Here is a 12,210-nt window from a genome sequence, read left to right as displayed (position 1 = left end):
CAGAACATGTTATTAATACTGAAAAACAGCCCTAAATGTGTATACACATTATCACATTATCACTAAAACAACAAATACACTACATGTAGCCTACTGATGGACTGAGAAAACGAAATCAGGGGTTGTATTTCTTGAAGAGGTGCGGTTTAAGTGCTCGTTTGAATGCTTGGGGTGACTGAGAGTGGCGGATGTGAAAGGGGAGAGAATTCCAGTGTGTGGGTGCGCAGAAAGTAAAAGTGCGTTGTCCGTATGTTTTGGTTTTGGTGTGAGGAATGGTGAGGATGCGACAGTCAGAAGAGGCACGGAGTTGTCTTGCTGGAGAATAGACGGTGAGGAGTTCAGAGAAGTAAGCAGGAGACGAGCCAGAAAAGAAGTTAAAGCAGAGGGTGGACAGTTTGTAGTCAATGCGGGCTTGAATAGGTAACCAGTGCAGTGTGTGAAGAAGTGGTGTTGCGTGATCTCGTTTTCGTGCTTTCAGAATGAGGCGTGCTGCCGAGTTTTGGACTTTTTGTACATTTTTATTTTCAACGATTTAGAAGTATATTATTTTTCTCTTTTCATTGCAGGTACAGAACAATTTGAATTCCCGAATCTGAACGACAGCCAGCGCATCATCTCATACAGCAATGAGAACATCAGTGTGGAGTTCATGGTTAACTCGTCATGTAGCACTCCTTTTACTGGTGCTTATAACGTGATCGACAAAACGAAGGTGCTTTGCGCGTTTCATTACGAGAATGGAAACTGTTTTAATAATTTTCCCACTGAGTATTGTCGCTGTCCTGAGAAAGGATCTGGCTTGCATTGGATAGAGATTCCTGCTGACAATGTAAGCAACACAACCTGGACCTGGTCATCCAAGCCCAATGGTGCCAAGGTGCACAAGATACGCATTGTGATTCGAGGTAATGAAGGCGCAAATACATGACATGTGCACGCACTCAGACACACAGCCAGCCAGCCAGCCAGACAGACAGACAGACAGACAGACAGACCAAGAGACCGACTGACCGTCCGACCGTCCGACCGACATACAGAAAAACAGATCGACTAGACACGCACGCACACACCCTCAGATTCCGTCTGCAAGTTTGAGGTAGAAGGCACGCAAGTACAGAATGTAGGATTGAACAGAATACTTCCAGGCCAACACTCGTCCAAATTCTAGCAGTCAGGGTGTTAGCTGAGTACTAATTAGCTAGAGTTGTGTCCTATGTCATTTTCTGCAACAATTGAATAGTGAAGACATGATTCAAATCAGTGTTCTACTTACGTGGTTCGTTAGGATAAAAGATCTTCTTTGTCTCAGAACATTCTAGAGCCTTTAACTGCAGATAATACAACTCAAGCCATCAGCTTCGTGAGTAAATCAGAACGATAAGGCAAGGAAGAACTAATTGTAATAAAATGCCGGAAAGGAAGAGTGACCTTTCTTGAGTTCCAGAATGTTCTGGAAGATGCTGGCTTTGCCGCTTTTAATACATTCTGTCTGTGCATAAAGATGACAACGTCTAAACTCACTATATAAATGCGCGAAGTACATGTGAGCATTTCGAGGGGCTTCATTTGTGTACTTCGTGTGGTGTACGAGAGAATGTTAGTTTTCAAAATCGAGCAGAGACTTTATTTGCCTTAAGCTATATGGAATATATTCAAAACGGAGATTGTTATTATCTGATAAAAAAACGAAAGAATAAAAATAAATAAAACCTAGGTGCACATCTGTAGCTCCTTTGCAGTGTGCATGCACTCTATCGTGATGTTGTCTTTTTTTTTTTTTTTTTTTTTTTGCGTCCTTCTTCATTGGCGTTTTATAAATTTATCAATTGTGTGTGGTTTGTTGGTTATTGTGTTACATATGTCTGTGTTTGGGTTGACTTAAGTGTTGTTTGTGGCGGTGTCATAATGGATTTTTGTTTTTGTTGTTGTTGTGGACAACGCCTTTATTTTCAAATTTTGCAATTATGAAAAAAGTGCATAGTGTAAAGGGTATTATGAAACACGAAGTTTCATTTCATTTTCAAACATGAATGTTAAATTTACGGGAGTACCATATCTAAATTTGCTAATGCACATTTTAGCAATAAGAACTAAATGGTTAATGATATCTAGACACACGTTGCCTGCATTTTCAACACAAACAACCCCAAGTAGTACAGATTTTGCGTTAAGTTTAACACGTACACCAGTTTTATCTAGTATAGTGTTTTCGACGTGTTTCCATAAAGGCTTAACTTTACTACAATCATAGAAAAAATGTTCGATGTAGTCTCTTTCGTGTGTGCAGTATGGACAATATTCACTATCGGACAGTCCCATTTTTGGTAGAAGAATGTTTGTGGGATAGATGTTGTGAACAATTTTCCAGTGCAATTCTCGTAGTCTTGATTCTTTTGTTGCGTTTTTTGCTATAGACCAGCATGTTTCATTGACGTCAAAATTAAATGTATTTTTCCAAAATAAAACAGAACAGGGAGTGGAATACTTCGTCTTTACAATAAATTGCCTAATCAGGTTTGCAGTCATATGGTTCGTACCGTTAAAGGCTAAATAGTGTTGTTCGTTAATATCAGATGTCACAAACTCTGGGTTGTTTCTCAAGTATCTGGAGACAGCTTCTCTAACGACCAAGTATTCCAGATAGAGATTTGGCGAGGGCCCTAAAATTTCATTTACCATTTCAAATGGCATAATAGTATTGTTGTGCAACACATCATTCACATATGTAAACCCTTTCTGAGCCCATTTCTGATAATAAATAACCTGATTCTGGTAGACTATACCACTATTATTCCAAAGACACGTCATTTTTAACGATCCATGCCATGGAGTTTTACTATAATCTAGCCATGTCGAGGCAACACGTTGCCAAAAAACAGACTTAATCTGATGAAAGCCTTTGAATTTTTTTGTTCCTATAGTAGTACTAAAACAAGCGAAGTTCCTTCCAAAAGATTGAAATGTTCCTCTTGGTATCCATGTCCACGTGCCATTCACATCCTTACTCGACAGTTTAATAAACCATTGACACAGGAATGAGTCTTGCATCACCTTGATATCTATCATATTTACCCCGCCCTGGTCTGTGTTACTGTTGACTACTACCCTTTTCACCTTTTCAAATGCTTTCTTATTACAGTCCCGTTTCCTCCACAAAAACCTATACAGTAGAGTGTTGATTTCTTTCAGCACCTTATCTGGCAAGCAGATGGACTGTAACACATACACACACTGTGATAACAAAAAATTCTTAATTACGCAGATTTTTCCGAGAATACCCAGATTTCGTTTTTCCCAGTTTAGAATTATTCTTTTAACTTTAGCGATTTTTTCTTGCCAGTTCATCTCAATTTCGGATGCGCTTTTAGCGTTTGAGAAGTAAACTCCTAAGATTTTTATCTGGTTTACGCGTTTAAAGCCAAAATCATCCATGTTTTCATTTCTTTTGGAACCAATCAACATCATTTTGGACTTGTGCATGTTTAACTTAAGACATGATATTAAAGTAAATTGCTCCAGTATTTCTAAAACACAGTTAATGTCTTCTTCGTCTCTCAGAAACATGGTGATGTCATCAGCATATAACAATACTTTTAATATGTTGTCTGCTACGTTTAGCCCTTTCAGCTCTACACTCTGTCTAAAACGAATCGCTAGAAGTTTTACACCGATCACGAAGGCCAGAGGTGAGAAAGGACACCCCTGACGAATCCCGGAATTCACTTCAAAGTCTTCGGAAAGCCACCCGTTATAGCCAATACAACTTCTTGTATTAGCAAAAAGAACTTGGACCCACTGAACGAAGTCTAGACCGAAGCCTAGCCTTCTATAGGCACTACGCATGTATTTTTTGGAAATAGAGTCAAAAACAACCTGAAAATCGAGTGCTAATAGTACACCAGGTTTTTCTTTAAGTCTGAAATATTCAATTACATCATCAATTGTTCTTAAATGAGTACCAACGTTCCGACCTTTTATATAACCCAACTGGTCCTCGTGTACAACGCTATCTATAACAGTACATAGTCGATTCGCTAAACATTTTGCTAACACTTTGTAATCTGCATTTGTTAGTGAAATTGGCCTCCAGTTAGAGAGTTTGTCTTTCGGGAGGTTTTTCCCTTTATGAATAAGGGTTAACACAGCCGCCGTTTGTGAGTGCGACAAGTGACCGTTTTGAAACGACGCATTATAGGAGTGAACAACAAGGCCCTTTAACTTGACCCAGAACAATTTCAGAAATTCAGTTGTAAGACCGTCAGTGCCAGGAGATGAGCCGTTATTTAACTTACTTAGCGCCCTAGAGGCCTCTTCAACACTTATTTCACCTTCACAAACTTTCTTCTCCTCCTCTGTCAGACGAGGGGTTTAACAATTTTGCAAAAAAGAGTCTGTATCGTTATCAATGTTGATGCTATTGTCACTGCACGCATATTTGTTTTCAAAGTAGTGTTTTTGAGCCTGCAGTATGTCAAACTGATCGACTAATACATCGCCATTATCAAGCTTGATGCTGGGAAACAATTTTGCACTGGCTCGAGATTTTTCAAGATTTAAAAAGTACTTTGTATTTTTTTCCCCTTCATCAATCCATTTCATTCTAGATCGTGTTTGGGCACTTTTTAAGCGTTCATGCTCAAAGACTTCTAGTTGAAACTTCAGTGCCTCGCGATTACGAAACAGATTTTCATCAAGCGGTTGTTTGACAAGTGATGATTCACACTGTGCCAGTTTATCTTGTAAGTGCAAATACTTGTTTTTCTTTAAAACTGCCAGGTTTTTGCTGTACTGAATAGTTTCGTCCCTTATCTCTAACTTAAGTAATTCCCACCGGTTCTTAGCACTCTCTGGTGTGTCTGTGCGAAGGGAAGAGTCAATAAGGTTATTCATTCTTTCTACGAATACACTGTCCTTTAACAAGGCGTTGTTGAACTTCCAGAAGCCGGGACCTCTGGTCACTTTGGAACATTTTAAAGACACAAGCACCCCCCTGTGATCAGAGGAGGGAACAGAGTAAATCTCCGTTTCCAACACACTGTCCATTGCAGCATTGTTCAAAAACACGTAGTCGAGTCTTCTTGCAGTTAATTTGCCGTTGCTGATTCTTGACCAAGAGAATTCCTTGCATAGAGGGTTTAGCACCCGCCACGCGTCACATAGTTCGCACTCAGTAACAAAGTCGTTGAAAAGTTTAACGAGTGCTGGCGAGTGATCTTGTCTTTTGTCACCACTGAGGTTTGGCGACACCAGATTACGTAACACAAGTTAGTGACCATGTATTTTGTTATTTAATTATAACAACCTTTTTTCGTTTTTATTATTAGATAGAACAGCACCAGATAGGACTGACGGTTCGACAAGCAACACTCCAGCTACAAATAATGTGCACATGCAGATATCTACCCTTGAAAGTATCGACACTCAAGACAGCAAAGGTAAGTTTAATTCCAAATGTTTTATTTCGCCTTTCTGCTTTCCTTTCTCACTTTTGTCTGCCTGTTTTTGTTGTTGTCATTGGACACTGCGTTAGTCGATAGCTTATTTGCTCATCGGGGTGCGGATGGCTCCTACCTAATTACTAAGCAGTTGTATCTATCCCCGATAGATAGGCAAACAGTAGTTACACCTGTGATGTGAGACAACTCCGACAAGAGGACACCTGTCAGTAACGTACGCTTAGTGTTGCTCTGTGTCTTCACTGTACAGTCCTAGGTGTCCCTGTTTTGCCAGATACGTACACTCCTTCTCAGGATAAGCCCAAACAAAAACATTATTTTAATTTTTTTATCGATTCCCCGACCGACCCAATGTTTTCGTCCGACCATAGAGCTTTTTCTGACCCTTCACAAAATCTTAATTATAACCGTCAGAACTCAATTTTGCCGACTTTACAAGGAAAGGTACTCTTCGCCCACATCGTAGGGACACAACTCGCGCGAGTATTGGACACTAAGAAGCCAGATGCCCCTGCCCTTGTAAATAAAACACAAACTTCAATCAAAGAAAAAAACTAATTTGACCCACTGACCCAAATATTTTGGCTTTGTCATCGGCAAACACATTATTTGTCTCCAAAGAGCATCCTTCCACTTGGACACATACCAGCATTGTCAAACTTCCAGCTTCCCGTGAAGAGCGGGACTTTTGTCATTGAATCATTATAGCAGATTACATGGGTGTCAGTTACGAAATTCACTGAGCGGTACACTCCAACACTTGCACAGCAAGCAGTCAGACTTAAGACTATAACGATGTATTTGTTGACTTTCTGTTCCTTTGCTTTGTTTCGGTGTTTTCTCAGAAAATCTCAAAATGCTTTGAAACAAAAAAGGAGCCGTCGTCATGAAAGAGTTTCAGTCTCGTAAAAGTCAATGATAGCCATTTACAAGGAAGGAAATATTAACTTTTTGTGAATTTTCTTTTCAGAAACAGACTCAAATACAACGGGAGCGATTGTGGCCACGTGTATAACCATCATCACAGGGGTCATTGTCACGATTGCCTTGCTTGTTGTAAAAAAATACAAAATAAAAGGTAGTGTGTGTGTGTGTGTGTGTGTGTGTGTGTGTGTGTGCGTGCGCGCGCGCGCGTGTGTGTTTGTTGGTGTGTTTGTGTGTGTGTGTCTGTGTGTCTGTGTGTGTGCCCGCGCGTGTGTGTGTGTGTATGTATGTATGTATGTGTGTGTGTGTGTGTGTGTGTGCGTGTGTGTGTATGTGTGTGTGTGTGTGTGTGTGTGTGTGTGTGTGTGTGTGTGTGTGAGTTTGTACGCGCGCTCTCGCTTGTGTGTTTGTACGCGCGCTCTCCCATATGTGTTTGTATGTTTGTTTTTATATTCGTGTGTGCGTATACATGTATTTATGTGTGTGTGTGTGTGTGTGTGTGTGTGTGTGTGTGTGTGTGTGTGTGTGTGTGTGTGTGTGTGTGTGTGTTCAATGCCAAAAATACGGTATTGTTAAAATGTTCTCTTTGAATATTCCAACGAAAGACAGGTCATGTAACACAATATCGTTCCCCTGCGGCCAAAAATGCTCATGGGACTACAGCGTCACCCTCAATTAGAATGATCAATCGAACCAAAAACTATTTTCACTTCCCGAAATTTTGTATGCATCACAGTGACACTTCGGAGGCGTCTGGCGCCACAACATGACCTTGCACTGCAAGAAATACAGGAACGCAACCAACAACAACCAGATTCTACACCAGCACAACCACAGCAGCAACAGCAGCAGCAGAGACGACTGCCTGAGATACCCGGCCAGTACCAAGTTCCTTGCTCAGTTCCTGCAAGGTCTGGGCAGGATGCAAGTCGGTCTGTAGGCCGGGTGTCCCACGTGTACGAAGTAGTCGGGGGCGATGAGGAGGGAGAAGGTAGATGTATTGTGATTTGATTCTTTTTAGGTTATTATGACGATGTTTCCGCGTTACTGTTTGCTAAGTTGCTTGCAAGAGAAGATGTTTCTGAGTATTAGCGTTTGAGGTTCGGGGGCGATGAGAACGCTACCGTGAAGTTCCAATCAAGATTGGTTGTTTTTCAATACCTGCCTGTGCGCGTGGTTCTAATCAACATGTTTCCAAGTTACAGTGGGGGAGGTTCCGCTAACAATGAGAGATTTCTTGTTGAAACAAACACAGACCTACACACACACACACACACACACACACCCACACACACACACACACACACACACACACACGCACGCACGCACGCACGCACGCACGCACACGCACACACACATACACACACACGCACGCACGTACGTACGTACGAACACACGTACGTACGCACGCACACACTGACACACCGTGGCACACACACACTCTCACACACACACACACACACACACACACACACACACACACACACACACACACACACACACACACACACACACGAGCATCCCAGCCCATTGACTTTGAGGTGTTTACATTACAGAATGTAAATATAAGTACGAAATACAGATTGTTGTATTCGTGTTTCAGTCCCTGAGGTCCTCAAGACAGACCTACCTGATACAAACCTTCACCCCAGACCACCAGCACAGGAGATGACCGCTGCACAGGCAAGCAAGCCAAGCATTGGGAATGGTCTCTACTTTCACATTCACCCCAATAAATAACAGTTCCAGGAACTTGTGTTACTTCCTTATTTAGTAGTGTGCCAAGCTAGCAGAGTGTCCAAATATTACCCCCCCCCCTCCGCGAATGTTATGTAGTAAGGAAGGGATGAGGGTGGGAGTAGGAGGCTGGGAGTGTGTAAGACTTATAAACACAGAGAGAGAGACAAACAGTAGGTTGTATGCAGATTCCTCTGTGTTGCTCTAGTTCACCACCCCGACCCCCACATTATCCCCTTCTGAATAATTATTGTCATGTCCACCACCATGATACCGACTTTTTTATTTAACATTTTGGGGAAGGGTTTGTTCTAGTTTTAAAAGCTCAGCATGTGTCAAAGATTTCTTTGTATTGAATTTGATACATTCACACTTTTGGAAAGAAATATTGAATAAATGGTTAGAATATAGAACGCATGTTGTGAGCGAACATGTTTGAATGAAAGTGTATTTAATAACCCGACAATTGTGTAGAGAAGTAATACGCTATTTTTAAACATTGGATTCAAGCTGTCGTTGTATATATGTTAAGGATACATGGGTTGGAAATGAATGTACTACCTGTCCACATATTTGTAAGAAGGTGGAGCATAATGTAAATAGGCAGTTTGAATATTGGGCCGTAAACAGCTTTGTGCTTTGTCCTTTGAAAGTCTAAGCTGGTCGCTGAAATCTTTATAAAGAAGGAAATACTACCTGTTAATATCAACAAAAAAGTAAAATATCAAGGACGAAAGTCTCTTGTTAATTTCAATATGTGTTATTATCTCTTGTGCCGCGCGACTGGTTATGCATAATTCCAACTTACTCCATTAAATATGTCGTATGCATTTTAGAGCGCTTACTTCCTTATGTTTGTTAGAAACTCATTAAATATGTCTATATTTTGTATTTATTTGTTCATCAGTATGAGTCATTAAATCATCACGATTGTCATATGTGTCTGTAGATAATACTCACAAATATCCCATGACCTCCCTTCTTTGTCTCTGTTACTTCAGTATGGGTATATATGTTGTATTTTTACAGCTCAATAAATACATCATGGACTCCAAAAAATATATGATAGTGCAGATTCCGATTTGGGCAAAGAACTACGTTCCTCCCGACCTTTGACCTCGCGCCGAACAATGTGACACATTTGTATGTTCCAAAATCGTATCGCACGGCTTAGAAAACCATATCAGTTGCACGCAAACATGAATCTCGGAACTGATCTGATGTATGGGATGCAATAAACAAACGTTTCTTTCATTATGAAAGCAATGCAGGTCGAAAAAAACGAACATTCAGCTTACAAGATACACAGATGCTAGCGAACGATCGAACCTCTGTTTGCTATCCGTGTGTCGACAAGCATCGCTACCATAGGAATAATCCCAAAAAGAATATGCAACACAACAGAAAGAAAATGTGTTCCCTCAATACTGTTTCGAACGTTTTCTCCGTGTCCCTGTCTACTGCAGACCGGTTTACAAGAACAAAAACCAAAACAAAACAATGTCTCCCTTGCACCCGGACAGCACACAGATAAAAACTAGAGTTTAAGCTGGCGCAACCTTAATCCAATCAGAAATATGCTTAAAGGTAGATTGTAATACACTCTTAATTGCTTTGCTGCTAAAGAGTTCTATCCGCAGTTTTATTAACCCGTGCATAACACTAGTTTGAACTGTCGAACACCACTGATCATAATGCGAATGGTTGCGAACCAAAACAAAAAAACGAGTACCCTCCCTTGCATCGTACCAGACGACTGGTTTATCTACCGAGACGCGTCCTTTGGCTTCGCTTCGTTATCACGTATTTGCGAGCAAGTCTACTCTTTTGCCTGGCTCTTCAGTAAGTCCACATTGGCGATGAAGGTATCTAAGAACTTAACATGTGTGTATTTTTCCGTAATCCAGTCATATTCTTTCAAAATGCAATCAAGCGGCGGTGACAGACTTGGGTCCTGTTTTCCCCACACCCATACCAGTTTAGGTTCATGCAAACACACTCGCAAAACAGTTTATCACGTAGATACATTTCAAATAGGGAGCAAATGGTTAAATCTACATATGTTTTCCCTAAAATTTGCTTCTCTGTCAATAAGACTAATTGTATAATAATACGTTCGAAAAAAACAACGTGGAATCGATTCTGAATCGAGTCGAGAAAGCCAAATGGGGGCCAAACCGGTTTCCCCGTTCCGCCGACCTGAAACGCAAAAGAATTGTGCGCTTCAACTAAATGGATTTCTATACGACTTCATTACTTTCTTGCAACTTATGAACCTTTACTTAAAGCTTTTAAACGGTCTGAAAGTAGTGTTACCGCGTACTTATAGATGCACTCATTCGTTTTATTTTTTCAGCGACGGTCACTTAGTTTAAGGTTGCAAAAAGGCCATGTCTCGCTGAAAACACTGTTTCACACTCCACAGATCGCAACAGTGCCGCTAGTAGTCTACACTTTGTGTTTGATGGTAGAATGGGATATACAGATTACAACACTCGTGGTTTTTTATATGGCTTGTATTTCAGTCAAGACCCAGCGGGAATATCAATCGAGAGCCACTCGCCAAAGGCTCGTGTCTCCCGATGATATTCATCCGCTGGGTCTTGACTGAAATACAAGCCATATAAAAAACCACTCGTGTTGTAACCTATACTTACAGCACTGTCCAACCGAACACGTGTAGTAGAAAAAACCCATTTGATATGAAACCGTCGAATTGTTTGAAACAAAATTTTTGTAGCTGAAGCAAGGAAGTAGTGATTGATTGATTTAGATTTTTCTCCAATATGCGCCCGATTTTCCGCTTCGCTTTACTTTACCATTTAGGTTACTTTTCGTTATAGTCACGTTGTTTGCTGTATTATAATATTGGCAATATACATAGCTGTCGATTATTTTACGCGATGTTTATTCCCATCTACACAGAGCAAAATTAGACTTCGCTGAACTAAAACTCAAAACTTAACTATGTTAGAACTGTGTGAAAAGACTTAAAACAGACATACTGAATCTAGTCATTGACCGTAACTTCAAAAGTCCAATGTTTGGTCGGCTATCATGCACGTGTAGAAACAGGCCGCTCACTAGTGATTGACCGACAATGTCACGCGTCCACAACCCACAAAAAAACGTGACAGAGTTATCCGGAATATCGTCTCTTCCCGGAAAAAATGCCTGCCTGTTTTTAATGGCATTGAATTTCGCTATTTTGCAGAAAAGTCGTCTGCGTTAAGAAACGAAAACACGATTTTTATTTCTATGCTTCTATTTAGGTTTCTCCAGCACTGTTGCCCGTATACGGGATATTATGAGTTATTTCTAATATGCTGACTGTTAGCAAATGATAACAGACATGTCGAGAAAAAAGATATCAAGCATGAGCCTTTTAGGCGAATGCTGATATCGTTTGTGAGACATGTCTGTTATCATTTGCTAACAGTCAGCATATTAGAAATAACGGTTTTATTACCGTTTAATTCAACCAAAAGAAAATTCGAAGCGACCCCGCGAATTAGACAGAACAGCCGCAATGGGAACTGGAGCGCTCCTACATGATTATGTCTGTCAGTCAAAGAATTCTCGTGACCTGGGTCAGCCAATCAGAGTAACACACCTTACGTGATGAATATTCACAGGTCAAATGCGTTTGACACACAACAAATCATGTTGAACATGCGTTTCGGTTGCTTCGCTTTTTCTTGTTGAACAGAGAGCGACAGATTTAGAACCGACTCCAGACGGATGGGAAATGACGTAAAGATACATTTGACTTGATTTTCCGAACTTTGATAATTTAGATTTCAAGTGAGCGAGTCGGCATTGCACACTTAGTGGATGGGCGGTGCCTCGCTGTTCCGTAAAGCACCCACCGACAAAACTCGCTTTTCGGTATTTTTTTAGATAAAGAGAGTATTATCTGACAGCATTTGAAGTGTCATTCTTTAGAATAAATCACACTGATATTGCTGATTTAAATTTTTACTTTGTCTTGTTCATTTTTAGCTTGATAAACAAAAAGGGTCCCTGCCTGAACGTTATAACATTTAGAGGGTCACCTAGAATCTGTCCTGATTGGTCAAAAAGCCATATGGGG

This window comes from Littorina saxatilis, unplaced genomic scaffold (genome assembly GCF_037325665.1).
Source record: "Littorina saxatilis isolate snail1 unplaced genomic scaffold, US_GU_Lsax_2.0 scaffold_548, whole genome shotgun sequence".
Classification (NCBI taxonomy): domain Eukaryota; kingdom Metazoa; phylum Mollusca; class Gastropoda; order Littorinimorpha; family Littorinidae; genus Littorina; species Littorina saxatilis.
This window is presented reverse-complemented; position numbering follows the sequence as displayed.